The following is an 18102-nucleotide window of genomic DNA, read 5'->3' as shown; positions in this document are numbered from 1 at the left end:
AGGTCCTTGGAATGGTTCTACGGCCTTCGACACCGTGTTCCTTCCGAAGATAGTTATTAGGGGAGCTTTCGTCGGCATCGATTTGGTGAGGTGTGCCCTAGGCTTGACGAAGGAACCCTTGGAGAAGACAAGTCAACTCCACAAGACTATCGATATGGACTACAAGGGTGTTTTACTTATGGATTGTATGCATTTACGTTCAATTTCATTATTGATTGTATTTTACTTCATGGAGAGCTAAACCCCTACTGGGTGCTTGGACATATAAACTAAACAATGCCCTTTTGCGTGTTGTACTGTAAGTGCACGGGTTTGTCAAAGTAATAATACCCCGATGAGTGGGTAGTCAAATCCCCAGGGAAGAGTGATTAGAAATACAGATATTGCTATTTAACTAGAATGAAAAATGAATTAATAGTGATGTGAATAAGAATCAATGCAAATAGAAATAAGAAAAGAAGAAGGAGGTACAGATAAAAGATTGGAGAGCCAAATCGACTATAAATGGGGCACCCAGACATTGCTCACCCTAGAACTATTGTTTCAAATGCAAGACCAATCATTATGTTTCCTAACTAATGTATAAAAAGTCATGGAGATCCTTAAACACATGGTCCCAAAACTTAAGGTCAACCATTACTAACAATACACTATACCCCGATGGAGAAATCTCTCAGTCTTGACACCTCACACTGTGCTAGGTTTGATAAGTGCTTGTGTGTTAAGAATGTGAAGTATTCTTTCCTTACAATGAGCATTACTTTTAATAGGTTTAAGCGCTAATACATGTGTATTTGTGTTTTTTTATGCATGTAGGGTTGTGAAGCTAAGTATTAAGAAAAGATGCAAAAAGTTGATCGTGAGAGCACTATTTGGTGGAATCTTGGAAGGAACAAACAAGTGGGGCTCTAAGGTACTTGAATTTGTGCCAACCTCCATATATTCAAGCAATTATGATGGTTTGGAGGGGCACGAACACAGTCACATTTGCGTATCCCAACTTATGTAATAATAGCACGATCTTCACTAATGAAACTGTTTATTGAATAAACAACGCAGGCCCGTGTGCAAATTCCACAGAGGCATGTGGAGCATCCACAGGCCCGTGTGGATGCCTTATTCAAGCCTATTTAAAGCCTTTTTTCAGCCCGTTTTCAGGATTCTTTTTTCCATCTATTTCCCAACTTTCAAGAGGACGTCAGCTAGGGTTTTAAGAGGTATTGGTAAGGATTTTGGAGAGTTTCTATAGCTTCAACATCGCGCTCCACTTGGATGAAGATTATTGAGGGAGCTTTTGTCGGCACCAATCCGGTGAGGTGTGCCTAGGCCGGACAAGGTGTCCTTTGTAGGAGATGAGGCCACTCTACATGACTATCGATGTGACTATCGAGGGGGTTTTTCTATGGATTACTTGTTTTTACATTCGATTTCATTGTTGATTGTAACTAGCTCCATGGAGAGGTAAACCCCCTAATGGGTACTTGGATTTGTGAACCCTATGATGTATTTGTTTCATTAAACCTTTTATTATGCTTTCCTTAATTGATGTTTTAATTGAGTTCCAATCTTGAATATTTGATTGATTGAATGCTCCCTTAGAGTGACACTAGGGTTGAGAGTTCACCTTGGTAACCCTCGTGAGTGAGTGGCATACCATAAGAGTTAGACAAAGCTAGATTGGAGAGGATTGAGGGGCGGAGCATCCCCTTTCCCCTTCAATGTGATTAATTCCTACCTCCATTTCCTTGAGTTCTTTGCGGTCATAGTAGACTGAACAGGCTATATGATGATCTTCCGGTGGGGCTTAGTTGCAAAGGCAACGGAGTGAAGCGTTGAAGTGATTTTAGCACCTAGGGCTTAATTGTGACTAGGGACCTCTCACTTGGACCAAAGGGTTATGTCTACATCTAGGAAGAGGGTTTATCACTTGGAATCCCTAAAACTCCATGCAATTTTATACAAGTGCGAGGTGTTGAGATTGTTCGATTTCTCCACAGGGACGTCGTATAGAGTTAGTCACGGTTAACCTTAGATTTGGGACCGTGTATTGAAGGATTTCTATGACTAATTAATGCATTAATTAGGAAGCATAATAGTTGGTTCTGCACTTGAAACGATTGTCCTACGCGGAACAATATCTGAGTACCCCATTTATATCGATTGCCTTTCCTCTCATTTTATCGTGCCTCTCTTTCTTATTTCTTTTAGTGCTTTTCATATAAATAGCAATCATTGTGTTTTTATTCACGATTCCATGTGGATACGATACCCACTCACCTGGGATTTATTACTTTGACACCTGTGCACTTGCGGTTTATACGCATATTCGGTTGTGTCAAGTTTTTGGTGCCGTTGCCAGGGACTAGGCATTCTAGAAGCACTTTGCACTTTGCTATTTTAGCTATTTATCATTCATTCTATTTCACACTTTCTTATTCTTCCATCATTCTCATTTATTTTCTTTAGTCATGTCTTACTTTTCTTGCAAGGAGTTTAAATGATGATCGATCCGCTCATTGCTCTGTATTTTCAAGTTGAAGCTCTGAGTGAAAAAGTTGATAGAATTATTGCTTCACAACAACAGAGCATTCCTTGTTGCAACACAAATCATCCAATTGAAAAGGGCTACCCAAACTTCTTGTGGAATAGTGATAGACAATATTAGGAAGCACCTCAAGAGGAATATCAAAAGGGTGAGATACTCCGAGAGGATGCACTTCAGTTGCAAAGATTATTAGCTAATTTATTGAAGCATCTAATGTTTGCGTCCAAAATATGGAGACCACAGTAAGATGTCTTGAACCCTCCTATAAAAACCTTGAGCATCAATTAGGCGGGATACTTGACACATTCTCCAAGGAGGAACAAGTATTTGAGCAGGCAATTCAAGTTCCTTATAGAAATGATGCGGTGGTGAATGATAATAAAGAAGTATGATAGAATGGGTATGATGTTGTAGAGAGTGAGAGGATGCAAGAAGAACCTTTCTTTCAAAGTGGGGATTGCTTCAATGGACAATGTGCTTGTGAGCAAGGAATTATGCAAAAAGGCGTGGTGAAGAAATATTGCTTTCAAGTTAAAATGGAAGATGAAACAAAACCTAAGGTAATGGAACAAGCATCTCTCTTTGGGATTGATCAACTCATAAATTGCAAGAAAGAGATTTTGGGTTTGGAAGAAGATGTGGGTAGGAGATTGAAGCCATCCAATGACCCACCTGTGCTAAGCTTGGACAATTCCCAACCGAAATTGTTTCCTTGGAGGCCAAAGGTAAGATGATTGGACTCTCCAACAAACATTTCGCCCTGGCAAGTAGATTTTTGGTTTAAAAAAAATAGCTATGCAATGTCTAGTCGGGAGGAATACACTCTTTTCAAGCCCCATAAGGTAAGGAAGAGGTACATCAAGCTAAGTGACATAAAACAAGCACTTTTTGGGAGGCAACCCAAGTTTTTAATGTTTTTTATAGTTTTTAGTTAGTATTTGCATGAATAAGGCTTTGAGTGTTAGTGTCTAGATCTTTTAGATGCTTTTGTTGTGTTTTCCTTGTGGATCATTTGGTGTTATGGGGTGCTTAAATATATATATGGCGAAGTTGTTGGTCGTTTGAGCGAGTTTGTTGTGTGTTCCCTGGTATATTTTGCATGATAGGGCAGGCTTTGAGTGTATTGAGATGTTCATGAATTTTCTATAGAGCCTGCGATTTTTCTAAGTCATTCAAAGAAAATACACGGCTGTGTAGTATTTCAACATGGCCGTGGGTCTCTACTATGAGCTCTTACTGAGACTACACAGGTCCTGTGAATGTCAACGCCCGTGGGGAATTTTCGTACGAGCGTGTCAAACACTCTAAGAATTTCTTGGGTTGGATAGATAATACACAGGGGTGTGCATCTGCCCCTGTGGGTCTCTCTTGTGGAGTCACACGGGTGTGGGTAATTTCCGCATGCCTGTGTGGATGTACAGAACTCAAAAAGGTTGCATTTTCTCTTTATAAATTTATTTTGCCTTTTCATTTTTTCACTCCTAAACATTCTGAGAACACATCCTTGCATTCTCCCAACCTCTCACCGTCATTTTAAAGGCTTGTTACTTGAGTTTTCCAGCCATTTTCTATTCTTTCATTCTCATTTCATCAGTAAGCTTCTCTTTCTCTTTCCTTCGCCCAATTTTCATTTTTTTTTGCAGCACTGGCATCATCTTCTCCAGCAGTGGCAACAAATGCACCAGCAATTAATACCAACACTTGACGGGACTTTACCTTCTTTGTTCTTATTTTTTCGTATTTTATTTTTGCATTTTATATTGGACTTGTTTACTCATAAAGAATCTTCCTTCTGAGTTTATTTTTTATTTTTGTCTCGAGTTGTATTTCATTGATGTATCTTTTATATACTCAAGTCATTTTTGTTTATTGAGCTTCACTAAACCCCCCTTGTGTATGCGTGCAGATGGTCTTATTAGTATTGGAATTGAGAACTAGTCATGGAAACAGTCAAGGTGTTTTACACTTGGCCGTGTGTGCTTCACAACTCGTTAGAACTTCACTCCCAAGGACTTAGCTTTATCAAACACACCACTAGGTGTCAGGAGAGTATTGCTTCAATTGCCCACTCCCACATGTGTTTAAATTGTATTACTTTTATTATGATTGCATGTGTACATTAAGGGCAATGCACATCTTAAGTGTGTGTGGGGGGAGTTCACATTGCACATGTCTTTTACATAAATTTTGATTGACATACATGCTCAAGTAGCCAATGGTGGTTCACCTTAGTTACAATGATTATATTCTTGAGTTTAGGAGAATTTTAACATTGAATGTTCTCATGCTTTAGTTTGTTCTTGAATTTCTGATAAGTGCTTGTACGATATGAATGCAAAGCGTTCATTCCTTATGTTGAGCATTACTTTTCTCAGGTTTTTACACTAATATGTGTGTTTTTATGTTACTTTCGTGCAGGTAAGGTTCTGAGGCCGAGTATGAAGGAAAGAAGCCAATGTGGATCACAATGCACCGATTTTGGAAGAAATCTTGCTAAGGTTCAAACGCGAAGACATAGGTCAGATGTGAGATGCTAGAGTGTGTGCCAACCTCCTCGTATTCGAGTTTGGCACATCCATTTGGAGGGCACAAAGACAGTCACACTCGAGCATTCTGACTTATGCACATAGAACAAGAGCTCCACCAACTTGCCTATCATTGAAGAAGCAAGTGATCCACGACGTGAATGTGTGCCCGTTTGCGTTACTCTGATGAAAGTATTTATTCGGGAAACTGTTCAGGCCGGATACTGTAGAAGAGCACTACAGCAACACGATAACAAGAACTGTAGCAGCATTGTTCACAGCCGCCCGAGAAAATAGTAGTTCAGAGAATCCACACGGGCGTGTGGAAATTATCCACGCCTGTGTGGAAATTCCGCACGAGCGCATGAAGCATCAACGCCCGTGTAGTCGCCCGATTCCAGCCCTAATTAAAGCCGAATCAGCCCTGATTTTACTATTCTTTTCTCCATCTTTTCCCCACCTTGAGAGAGGGCTTCAGCTAGGGTTTTGAGGGGTATTGGCCAAGGTTTTGGAGAGGTTCTACGGCTCCAACATCATCAATCCTTAGGAAGAAGGTTGGTAGGGGAGCCTCCGTCGAGGCGTATCCTATACCAGACGAGGGAATCCTTGGAGGACGAGTAGAGGACTTTCCACAAGACCATCGACATGACTATCGAGGGGGTTTCTTTATGGATTCATTGCTTTTATATTCTATTTCTTTGATTGTACTTAGCTCCATGGAGAGCTAAACCCCTAGTGGATACTTGGGTATTTGTGAACCCTAGGATGTATTCGTTTCATTGAATCTCTTCATTATGCTTTCAATTAATTGATGTTTATTGTGAGTTCCTTCCCTGAATGCTTGATTGTATGAACATTTCCCCTAGAGTGACACTAGGGTTGAGAGTTCTCGTTGGTAACCTTGTGAGTGAGTGACACACCACGAGCGTTTGACAAAGCTAGGTTGGAGAGAGTTGAGAGGGTGAGTCCAGAGGTACAGGAGCGTCCCCTTTCCCCTCCGATGTGATTGATTCTACCTCCATTCCTTGAGTTCTTTGCGGCCATAATAGAGTGAATGGTCTAAAGGATGAACTTCTGCTGGGGCTTAGTTGTGCGTGCAACGGAGTGAAGCGTTGAGGTGATCTTAGTATCTAGGGCTTAATCGTGGTTAGGGACCTTCCACCTAGCCCAAAGGGTTAGGTCTATAATTAGGAAGAGATTTATCACTTGGAACGCCTAGAGCTGATTGCAACTTTATGCGAGTGCGAGGTTGAGAGGTTATCTAATCTCTCCTCCGGGACATGTATAGAGTTAGGCATAGTTGACCTTAGATTTGGGACTATGTAATTAAGGATTTCCACGACTCACCATTGCATTGATTAGGAAGCATAATAGAGGGTTCTTGCACTTGAAACAATTATCCTAGGCAGAGAATTATCTGGGTACCCCATCTTTATCGATTGCCTTACCCCCTTCTTTACTTTTGCTCTCTTACTTGTTGTTTTTATTGTTGAGAATTGAATCATTGTCACACTTATCATCATTGATTTTTCACATAGCTAAGAATCGAATTAAGTATTTTTATTCCCTATTTCCTGTGGATTCGATACCCGCTCATCCGAGATTATTACTTCGATAAACCCGTGCACTTGCGGGATATACGCAAGGGGACCTTGTCAAGTTTTTGGCACTTTTGCCCTGGAATAAGCGTTTAGAGATACTTTGCACTTCGTTTTCATAGCTATTTCACCATACATTCTATTTCCTATCTTCTTATTCTATCATCGTTCTGATTTCTTTTTCCTTCTTTTTGGGTGCAGCTCCAGGTTATGACCCGAGGGAATCCCTCAACACTGATTGAAGGAGATCCTGAGCTTGAACGTACACTTAGAAGAAAAGGGAAAGAGCCTGTACAAGAATAGTCTTATCCAGCTGATTTGGAAGTAGAAGAATCCGAAAACATAGCAGAACAGAATGAGCAACAGTGAACATTATCCGATTATGCCAGACTTTCAGTGTTGGGGACACAATCAAGTATTGTACGTCCCCCAATTACAGCTCAAAACTTTGAGTTGAAGCCGGCATTCATCCACATGTTGCAGCAATCCACACAATTCAATGGTTTGGCCGATGAGGATCCAAATAGTCACATAGAGAGCTTTCTTGAGGTGTGTGATATGCTGAAGATAAATGGGGTAACGGATGATGCCATCAAATTGAGAGCGTTAATTACAACGTGGGAGGAGATGGTGGAAGCTTTTCTAGCTCGTTATTTCCCTCACAGAAAATCAGCAAAGCTTAGGAACGAGATCTCATCCTTTGTTCAATTGGAATTGAAGTCTCTATTCGAGACATGGGAAAGGTTCAAGGCGCTCCTGAGAAAGTGCCCGCAACACGGATTCCCGGAGTAGATGATTGTTCAAACCTTTTATAATGGTTTGAACCCGAGTACAAGGCAACTCTTGGATGCGGCAGCAGGAGGTACCTTAGGTAGCAAGACCCCCGATGAGGCCCGTCTGTTGATTGAAGAAATGGGTTAAATAGCTACCAATGGAATGCTAGGTAGAAGAAAAAGGTGGCCGGTCTCCATGAGATAGATGCGGTAACTTCATTGGCGGACAAAGTGGAAAATTTGAGTAAGAAGTTATATCTTCTAACTTCAAATAGAGTGGCGGCCATGACTAATTGTACCAGGTGTGGTGGAGGGCATGCTCCCTCCGATTGCCAGATCTCTATTGGTGATGTTTCTTTAGTGGAGAATGTTGATTTTGTAGGTAATGGCATGAGACCTCAAGGAAGAATTATCCCAATTTCTCATGGAGTAATCAGATTCCACAAAAGGCTATGGGGTCACCGGGTTTCCAACAACAACAACAAGCCCCTCAGGTGGAAAACAGAGTCTCAAGTTTGGAAACCTGAATGACTAACTTAGAGAAGCACTTGGGTAGATTTGTGCAATCTGCAAATACAAGGTTTGAATCAGTCGAGGCTACACTTCGCAATCACACCGCCTCTTTGCATAACCTTGAAAATCAGGTGAGGCAAATTGCGAAGTCTCTCTCCGAAAGGCCACATGCAAGCTTGCCGAGCAATACAGAGACCAATCCTAGAGAGCACGTGAAGGCGATCACTTTGAGAAGTGGTCGTGAGGTTGAAGGTAGGCTTCCGAGTGAGAAGCCAAAAGAACACGCACCCGAGGTTATAGAGGTAGAAGAGGGGACAAGCAAAGAGAAAGAGGTGGCACCCCCACCTTTCAAGCCAAGAATCCCTTATCCCTCTAGATTGAAAAATGACCAAGGGGATGAACAATACAAGAAGTTCCTTAGTTTGTTCAAGCAACTCCACATTAATATTCCTTTTGTTGAGACATTGGCCCAAATGCCTACGTATGCGAAGTTCTTGAAAGACTTGTTGACTAACAAGAGGAAGTTGGAGGAAAGTGCTTCAGTGATTTTATATGCTTCATGCTCAGCAGTGTTGCAAATGAACATGCCGAACAAGAAGAAAGACCCGGGAAGCTTCATCATTCCGTGTAATATTGGCAATCTAGGTGAAGAAATGGCATTGGCGGACTCAGGGGCCAGTATCAACGTCATGCCATACACCTTCTTTCAAAAGCTAGGCTTGGGCGAGCCTAGGCCTACTCGGATGACTTTGCAACTAGCGGACCGAACAGTGCGACATCCGAGAGGCATCATTGAAGACGTTCTTGTCAAGGTGGACAAGTACATTTTTCCGGTTGACTTTGTAGTGCTAGATGTCGATGAGGATGCGGATGCACCCTTGATACTTGGGAGACCGTTCTTACGGACTTCCAAAGCACTGATTGACATGGACGGCGGAGAGCTCACATTGAGAGTTGGAGATGGCAAGCTCACATACCGCCTTGCTGAAGCCATGTGGTATTCTATTGACTTCGATAATACATTATATTTTCTAGACACTACTTGTCACGCCCCGTCTCGCGGGTCCCACTCATGACATACCGCCACGATAACCCAAGGGAGGTCCAACACTAACTCACCCCTAGATCACCGTAAGGCTAACCTGTTTCCTGTACAAAACAACTATAACAATAATAAACATTCTAGCAATCCAATATACCCAAATGTTCCCTCATGAACCCATCACTTTAATTTAAACCATGATAACAACCATTCACTTAGAGAGTATACATCTCATACACAACATAAAAGCTAACCAACATATATAAAAAGTATCAAAGAAGAAAGATACATATTAATATTAGGGTTGGTAATATCCTAGTGGATCCATCAACTACATGCCAAAAATATATAAGCTTCATACAGACTTAAGAAAAATACAAACTACTCGCCAAGCACTTCACGCTGCTATCCCACTGCCGTGGCTGTCACCGTGGGAGGGAAAAAAATAAAGAGGGATGAGTAACTAGGTTACTCAGGGTGAGTGGCTAAACATGGAGCTATATCCCATACATAATATATTAAAGTAAAAGGTATATATATATTTCAACTCCTCAAAATATTCAATATACTTTTGATCATCAAGTATAAATTAAGATATAAAATTTACAACAATGAAATGCTCGATAAAAACTCTTTTAAATCATCTCAAAATCCATATGAGTAAGAAATCCAAGTTTATACTTTGGCTTAGTAACTCATAATTCAAAAATGTATAAATCATCGATTAAAAATAAACAAATATATTTTAAATAGTCCTCGAAAACCCTCCCTCGCTAACTCGTGTCACGCGGTTAGGTCGAGAGCCACCAAGATGCGCATATCTTGGCGTTGGCACTGGGAAGTTCGTGTGGTGACTCGAACAACCCAACTATATCCAAGTCGTGGCTCTACGCTCCCACCGAAATGGCATAACCCGGTTTGACAAAGATTCCACGCTACCTCTAGAGCAAAGTCGGCCCGTGGAAACCATCCACACTCTCACTGCAGTAAGTATTGGGGTTTCCGCTCACCATCAAAACCACCCCGTCAAGAACATGAAGGCCGTAGCCCACCATTTCCATGGATATGTTCAAGACCCCACGGGTGTTTGCATAGCAAAATCCCAAGATTTATAACAACATAAAAAGTGTCCTTATTCAGGACTATATTTACAATTAATGAACAAGAGTCATTAATACGGATAAATATCATTCTGGCCCTTAGGCTTAATATACATACCAAAAGGAAAGCAAAAGTCTAACCATGAGATCACAAATATTCACAAATAATAGTCTCATCCCAAGAGTGAATGACTTGCTCAAAATAATTCCAATGAAACCAATTTCATCAAGAATATCATACAAAAACCTTCTTTGAAAATATAGTTCAAATGTATCATCATCACAATGAAATCATTTTGGTTTGCATAAGCTTTTATGAACATCCCAACAAAAACATCAAGTCCCGTGAAAACACAAAACTTGAAATCATATATTATAAAATATAGGGTTTTCTAGATCACAAATAATATATTGAATCTTTCCAATAATCATGGAAAAAGCCAAATTATAGTTCATCATGATTTCTAAAATCACACTGAAAATATTTCAAGAGTTTTATTGGCAACAAGGAGTTTATCCTTCGTAAATAAGCAAATTTAGTATTATAAGCATGCATGATTTATAGTCCATAATTTAGTAAAATCCCACTCACAAACTTGGCAAGCTAACACCCTCCAAGGTTACTTGTCTGTAATCTCTTTTCCTTTGCTTGAAGCTTCTCCTCCTAGAAGCCGTTAAACAACCAACAAAAGCAAGATTCAACAACAATTCTACAACCAATTAAAAAGAAGGAAAATGTGCTTAAAATAGGAGTAAATTGCTTCTAGAGTTTTCCAAGCACTCTAATAAGAAGATATAACAAGAATGAAAACCTTTAAAAATCCTCAAAAATCAGCAAAAAGAACAAAAAGGACTTTTAACTTGGTTCGGTGCACAAAGAATCTGAACCCTTGAGCTGCAAGATGTCTCTCATTTTCCTCACCAAATCATGGTTTTACAACCTTAAAATGATTCTAATCTTTAAATCACTTCAATAACTAAGATTTCTCACAAAAATTTCAAAGAATCACAACAAGGATGAGAGAGAGAAAAGGAGGAAGTTGATGTAGCCCAACTCACCGATAATCTTCTATGCCTTAATCGAACTCTTCTTCTCTGTAAGGAGATGAGATTTCCACTTCTTCTTTTGTTTGGTGATCAAAGATGAGAGGTTTGAAGAGAGAAAAATGAAGAAAAATCAGAGGAGAAGGAAGCAAGGAGAGAAAAAGAAGTTAGGAATGTCCCAGAAGGTCCAAGAAGGCCAATATATATACCAAGGCTCGTGAGACAACTTTGAGACCACTTCAAATCTTTCACGGCTCCATGCGCCCGCATGGAGGCCGTGGAGGCTTCTGTGCTGGTCCAATTCAGCCCAACAAAATCAGCCTTATTGTAACCCTCACGGGCTTCCATGCCACCAAGATGGAAACCGTGAGGCTTCAGTGTTGACCTCCAAAACGACCTCTCCCACTTTATAAACCTCCCAAAAACCTTAACTAAGTTCCTAACACAAAAATAACACTCAAAAATACTTAAAACAACAAGTTAAACTCAAGAGGCAAAACATAAGCAAAGTAAAGAAAAGTCAGACTCCCACATCCTACCCCTTAAAGAGAAATTTCGCCCTCGAAATTTAGCAAGTACACCCTCTAGTTTCCAAACAACAAGGGATATTCATCTTCATTGCTCCTTCTGGTTCCCCGGTTATTTCTTCTACCACATCATTCCTCCAAAGTACTTTTACCATAGGTATAAAGTTCTTCTTCAAGATTTTTCACTTGGTGATCCAAAATCTTCACGGTTGCACCCTCAAACTTCAAATCTTCTCTAACTCCATCGGTGGTGTTTCAAGACAATGAGAAGAGTCGTGATATACTTCTTCAACACGGAGACATGAAACACATTGTGAATCTTTTTCCAACTCAGGTGGTAATTTAATCGATAGAGCTACGGTCCAATTTCTCTCTAGAATCAAAAATGGACCTATATATCGGGATTCAACTCTTCCCACCTCAAAACCGAATTACCCCTTTCCATGGAGAAATTTTCAAAAATACTCTATCACCAACTTCAAACTCCAAGAATCTCCTTCGATTGTTAGCATAACTCTTTGCCCATCCCGAGCTACTTTCAATCTATCTCTAATCACTTTCTACTTTCTCAATAGTTTGTCAATTAATTCCACACTTTGGAAGCTTCCTTTCTCCCACTTCATCCCAACAAAGAGGAGTCCTACACTTCCTTCCATACAAGGCTTCGTATGGAGCCATACCAATGCTTGCTTGAAAGCTATTATTGTAGGCAAATTCCACCAATGCTAGGTGTTGATCCCAACTTCCCTTGAAAATCTATAACACAAGTTCTTAACATGTCTTCAAGTGTCCCTAATGGTTCTTTTCTGATTGACCATCCGTCTCGAGGATGATAAGCAAGACTAAACTTTTTGTAAAGTTGTACCTAGAGCCTCCTAAAATCTTGGCCAAAAACAGAGGTAAATCTAGGGTCTCGATCTCGAAAACCATCGAAACCGGCACTCATCGCACTCACTATCTCACCTATGTACAACTTTTGCCAATTTCTCCAAGGAATACTTAGTATGCATCGCTTAAGAAATGTGTCGACTTTGTCAATCCATCCACCATCACCCACACCGCGATCAAAAACCCCGAGTTGTTCGTGGTAAACCCACCACAAAATCCATCGCTATATGCTCCCCACTTCCATTCCGGGATCGAAGAGGCTGCAAACAATCCTCAAGGTCTTTGATGCTCGCCTTTGACTTGTTGGCACACTCAGGCACTTAGCCACAAACTCGCTATCTCTTTCTTCATTCCTCGGCCACCAATAATTCTCCCTTGATTGTTCCTGACATCTTGGTACTTCCGTGATGAACCGTGATAAGTCGAAGAATGAGCTTCTTCCAAAAATAGCTTTCTTGAGCTCTAAATCACGTAACACAAACACGCCCCTCGAAACTCTAGGATTCCATCTTCTCCGCCTAAACTCACTAGTCTCTTCCCAGATGTAACTCCTCAGATCTCTTGTATCAACTTTCATCATTACCCGAAGCTCCTTAATACGATCCAATAGTGATGGTCTTACTCATGAAGTCGCTACTAATGCTCCAAAGATTCTCAATGTTAAGGTCTCAATCTCAAGCACTTCATTGCCGGAAAGAAGCTGCACATAGGACACCCTCAAAGAAGATAATCGAAGTAGACTTCCTACTCAAAGCATCAAGAACTACATTTGCTTTTCCCCGATGATATCTCCTATGATCAACCATAATCCTTTATTATCTCCAAATCCATCGCTCGCTGCCTCAAGTTCAATCTCCTTCTCGAGTAAAAAGATACTTCAAGCTTTTATGGTCTCTGTAAATCCGACACGCTTTCTCCAAAAAGATAATGCCTCCAAATCTTTTAAAGAAAAAGACCACCGCCGCTAACTCAAATCAATGGGTGGTATAATCTCAACCTCATGCTGTTTAACTCCGCTTAGAGGCATAGGCCACAACTTTTCCTCTTGCATCAACACACAACCTAAACCTTGCAGAGAAGCATCATGAGATCTACAAACTCTTTCCCCACTTTTCTCGCAAAGTAAGCACCGGAGCTCGATGCTCAAGCGGTCCTTCAATGTTTGAAAGCTCTTTTCACACTCATCATTCCAAGAAAAACTTCACTCCTTACGAAGTTAACTTTGATAATGCAAGTGCAATTGAAGAAAAATCCTTCCACAAATCTTCTATAATAACCCGCAAGTCCAAGAAAACTTCAACTCGCTAACATTCTTCTCGGCCTTCCTAACTTTGCACAATGGCTTCAACCTTTCTTTTGATCCACAAATATCCCTCTCCCCGACACCACATGTCCAAGAAATCCAACTTCATAGAGCCAAAACTCGACTTGGAGAATTTAGCATATAATTTCCTTCTCCCCAAGAGTTTGGTAAAACAATCCCGAGTGATGTAGACCATGCTCCTCATTCGAAGGTGAATAGACCAAAATATCATCAATAAACACAATGACAAACTTGTCTAAATCAGTGTCCTAACACCCTGCTCTATCAAATCCACAAAAGTCGCAGGGAGCACTAGTCAAAACCAAATGGCATCACCAAAAACTCATAATGGACATAACGGGTCCGAAAAGCTGTCATTCTGGGACATCCGCTCAATCTTTCAACTCGATGATACCCGCATCGCAAATCAATTTTAGAGAACACCTTTGCTCCATCTCAACGGATCAAACACTTCATCAACTCTGGCAAATGGGTACTGGTCGCCTGACTGTCACCCGATTTAATTGCCTCGTAATTCATGCACAACCTCAAAGATCCATCCTTCTCTTTAGCAAAGAGAATCGTGCACCCCAGGTGATACACTTGGTCGAATAAAACCCTTTGTCTATACAAGATCTTGCAATTGAGTTCTTCAATTTCTCTTATAGCTCCTCGCTTAGTGCCATCCGATCAGGTGGTATAGGAAATAGGAGCTCGCATCGTAGCAAAATCTATAGCAAACTCCATTTCTCTATCTGGTGGTAAACTCACTAAGTCTTCGTGAAAACATCCCCGGAAACTCACTCACCACGGCATCTCTTCTAAAGCTGGGTTCTTAACTCTGTATCTACCACATGAGCTACAAAATCATTGGGCAGCTCGCCCAACAATCTTCTAGCTTCCATGGATGAAATTAAACATGAAGGCAAAAGTCCTTCTCACACCCCTTTAACACTCACTCGCGGGTCTTGAAGACACAGGAAAAGAAACTTCCTTCCTTGAAACACACTGAATGGAAGCATGATGCCTTATCCAACCAATCAATGCCAAGAATAGCATCAAAATCTTTGCAGACTTCCAAAGCAGGCTTAAGTCTCACCTTTCAAGACAACTCCATTAATTAGCATACTCGATACTCGTAGACACCCAAACTCCTTACTACCTCTTCACCTAAAGGAAGCTTTGTATCACTAACTCACCACCCAAGGGGGAGGGTCATCAATATCTCCTCCTCATGTGATGCAAACTGCAAGACTAAACAAAAAGAACGCCTCCACCCAGAATCAATCAACTAATGCAAAAAGCATCATGCTCGAAGATGGATAGTGTACTGTGATCAAGACATTAGGCCCATCCCAGCTCTCTTCGGTCATTACGCAAACACTCGGTGTGTGAGCCTGGTCTCGAGGCCTCGATGCACCGGCCGGAAGTATTGCTAGCAGCCTCCCGACTTGGTAGTAACTGGGAAGATGCGCCACGCCGAGAAACCTCCGAATCGCTAGGACGGTCCCTGAGATGATGGTGTAGAGCGCCTCGTCCCAACCTCGACATGTCAATTTTCAAATGTCCAGCTTTGACTGTGAATGGAAGCACTCTGCGACAGGTGTCTCTGATCGCTCTTTATGCGGCTTTCCACAGCATTTTCTGCACCCGCACTAGCTTCCTGGGCCTCTGACACTAGGAGTGCTATTAGAAAGTGTAAGTCTCACCGATCACCACTCCTGCAGATAGTGGAGGCTCCAGCTGGGCCCGGAGCAGACCGCCTCAAGGAACTCCTCACTCCACTTTTCCTTGGAGTGCGTCGCGCTTCCAAGCTTTCTTTCTCTTAGCTATGTTCTCTCGAACTCTCGCCTTTCTAACCAACCGCCTCCGCCTTTCAAAGCCGATTGTACCATCTCCTCTAAAACTTTGCTTGCTTTAGCCGCTAATATCTTTCTAATACACCAAATTCAAACCAACTCTCAAATTCTAGAGTAGAACTTCCTCTGTGAGGGTGCTAACTCGAAACAAAATTAGCCAAATCTTTCACTCGCCTCATATTCTCAGAATCGGCCTCTATTTCCTCGAAACCAGCCTCATAAACTCATGCCTCTCCGATCACTTGAAACCGGTGTAATATTCTTCATCAAATCTCACGCAGTAAAATCACTCATGTAACTGCCTCAAAATGATCTACTCTTCAAACTTTCCCACCACCATTCAGCCTCGCCTCCAACAGCCCTAGTAGCAACCCCGAGTCCCATCTCACCACCTAAACTCATGTCATCAAAGGTAGCAAATTGCCCGCTTGACCCATTCTCTTTAGCAATCATGGCATCACTAGTGCCACTCAAAAGAACCACATCCAAGTTGTCTGAGCTCTTTTAGCAGCTTTTGGACAAAACTAAGGCTCGACTCTGGTCCACTCGGCCTCTCCCTGGGATAGAATGAACCACCGGGGCCTCGTGGTGGTGCAGGTTCAGTGCTGGGTAGGTACTCGGGGTAGTCTCGAGCCTGCCTCCCAAAAATCTCCAATAGTCTAAGAAGTCCCTGCTACTCCCGGGTAGGTAGGCCGCCTCCCCTGGTAGCCCAATGAGACCTAAAGGCTTCTAATGCCCTCAGGAGTTGGGATGTAAGTGCACGTGGAGTAGCTCCCTGAACCTCCGGGGCATGCACAGAAGCTGCCACTGCAGGATCATGCCTGCAACTGGCCTCCTGCCTAGATGGCGATGGAGATGGGTGCGGGGTTGGTTCTCCTCGCCTTCCACCTCTCTGAGCTCTCGTGTAGCAACAAATGCTAGGGAATTAACTCTTCCACGGCGAGTGCGTGAATGTTGCAGCTGCATCTTACTCGAAAATGAAAAACATAAGACATCTTTTTAGAAATCCACAATATGCACCAATGCTATATGCATCTTCTTGGATCCACTAGTAACATAGACAAAAAGATCGTACTTTTTGACCTCAATCGAGAAACTAACTCTAGATCTAGATTATACTCGCCTAAATCTACACCCTAAACTCTAAACCAGTGGCTCTGATACCACTGAAGTATGTCACGCCCCGCCTCGCTGGGTCCCACTCATGACATACCGCCACTATAACCCAAGGGAGGTCCAACACTAACTCACCCCTAGATCACCGTAAGGCTAACCTCGCTTTCCTGACAAAAACCACTATAACAATAATAAAACATTCTAGCAATCCAATATACCCAAATGTTCCTACACAACCCATCACTTTAATTTAAAACCATGACAACAACCATTCACTTAGAGAGTATACATCTCATACACAACATAAAGCTAACCAACATATATAAAAGTATCAAAGAAGAAAGATACATATTAATATTAGGGGTTGGTAATATCCTAGTGGATCCATCAACTACATGCCAAAATATATAAGCTTTACACATACACTTTTAAGAAAATACAAACCACTCCTGCCAAGCACTTCACTGCTATCCCGCCTGCGCTGTCACACCGGGAGGGAAAAATAAAGAGGGATGAGTAACTAGGTTACTCAAAGGAGTGGCTAAACATGGAGCTATATCCCATACATAATATATTAAAGTAAAAGGTAAAAAAATATATTTCAACTCCTCAAAAATATTCAATATACTTTGACTCGTCAAGTATAAATTAAGATATAAAATTTACAACAATGAAAATGCTCGATAAAAACTCTTTTTAAATCATCTCAAAAATCCATATGAGTAAGAAATCCAAGTTTATACTTTGGCTTAGTAACTCATAATTCAAAAATGTATAAATCATCGATTAAAATAAACAAATATATTTTAAATAGCCTCGAAAACCCTCCCTCGCCAACCGTGGCTGCATGTTAGTCGGAGCCACCAAGATGCGCATATCTTGGCGTTAGTCACTGGAAGTTCGTGGTGGTGACCTCAACAACCCAACTATATCCAAGTCAGGGCTCTACGCCTCCCACTGAAATGGCATAACCGGGTTTGACAAGATTCCACGCCACCTCTAGACAAGTCAGCCCGTGGAAACCATCCACACTCTCACTCACAGTAGTATTGGGGTCGTCACCATCAAAACCACCTCATCAAGAACATGAAGGCCGTGAGCCCTACCATTTCCATGGATATGTTCAAGACCTCTAATGGGTGTTTGTACTAGCAAAAATCCCAAGATTTATAATAACATAAAAAGTGTCCTTATTCAGGACTATATTTACAATTCATGAACAAGAGTCATTAATACTGGATAAATATCATTCTGGCCCTTAGGCTTAAT

The 18102-nt window shown here is 41.4% G+C and overlaps 1 non-coding gene across 1 annotated transcript; it reads right to left on the bottom strand.

Moving 5' to 3' along the window:
• Nucleotides 1-7343: 7343 nt before the first annotated feature.
• Nucleotides 7344-7450, bottom strand: LOC120279793. The gene has a single exon (XR_005542095.1). It is a non-coding gene; the product is annotated as a small nucleolar RNA R71 (small nucleolar RNA).
• Nucleotides 7451-18102: the final 10652 nt, after the last annotated feature.

Source organism: Dioscorea cayenensis, chromosome 16, assembly GCF_009730915.1.
Source record: "Dioscorea cayenensis subsp. rotundata cultivar TDr96_F1 chromosome 16, TDr96_F1_v2_PseudoChromosome.rev07_lg8_w22 25.fasta, whole genome shotgun sequence".
NCBI lineage: Eukaryota > Viridiplantae > Streptophyta > Magnoliopsida > Dioscoreales > Dioscoreaceae > Dioscorea > Dioscorea cayenensis.
The sequence above is the reverse complement of the archived record's forward strand: the minus strand, read 5'-3'. Positions and strand labels throughout refer to the sequence as shown.